General features: G+C 48.6%; 1 protein-coding gene across 1 annotated transcript in view; it reads left to right on the top strand.

The window, feature by feature from the left end:
- Positions 1-45: 45 nt before the first annotated feature.
- The window catches only part of LOC119589081, a 67,817-nt gene continuing 67,233 nt past the window's right edge, over positions 46-629 (top strand). The window contains exon 1 of the mRNA XM_037937657.1: positions 46-240. The gene's annotated coding sequence lies outside the window, so the exon portion shown is untranslated. The remainder of the gene's footprint in view (positions 241-629) is intronic.

The raw sequence follows: 629 nt of genomic DNA, 5'->3' as shown, positions 1-629 counted from the left end.
CTAAGGAAGGGGGAATAACGCCCATGGGAGGACAGCTCTCCCCGTCCGGTGGTGTGGGGGGCGTGGTCGCTGGAGGTATGTGGGCGGGGTCGGGGCACAGGAGGAGGTCGGAGAGGTTCATATACGGCAACAAGTAGCGTTGACGTACACTCCTCAGCTCCCACTCAGCGAGGAACACCACACGCGCTCTCTCTCCACCCGCAGTTACCACGTCCTCCGCCTTACACCACCGACCCCACGGTAAGTGTCTGCCTCTCGCTTCTCGGGGAAGATGCGTGGCCCTTCCGTCTCTCTCTGTCGCGGGTCTCGACTTTTGATAGATTTAGTTCGGCATCTCCAGAGATCAGACTTCAGCGGATTCGAGTGCTTGATGGAAAGAAAGAATATATATTTGAAAAGAGTGACGTTTGAAGGATACGAATGAAGAAAAATCAAAATTGATCACAAACTGAATCAACCTAAATTTGTCACTGTATGGTATTCATTGGCAAGGATTAATTCACGTACTTATCATCGCACCGGCTGAGTTAATACACCTTTGTGAAAATCAACTTCGCTTGAACAAAATTCAGAACAAAGTGCTATAGAGATTATATCTGGTAAACTCTGTTTTCTTATTAGCTTTGCAA

Source organism: Penaeus monodon, chromosome 25, assembly GCF_015228065.2.
Source record: "Penaeus monodon isolate SGIC_2016 chromosome 25, NSTDA_Pmon_1, whole genome shotgun sequence".
NCBI lineage: Eukaryota > Metazoa > Arthropoda > Malacostraca > Decapoda > Penaeidae > Penaeus > Penaeus monodon.
This window is presented reverse-complemented; position numbering and strand designations above follow the sequence as displayed.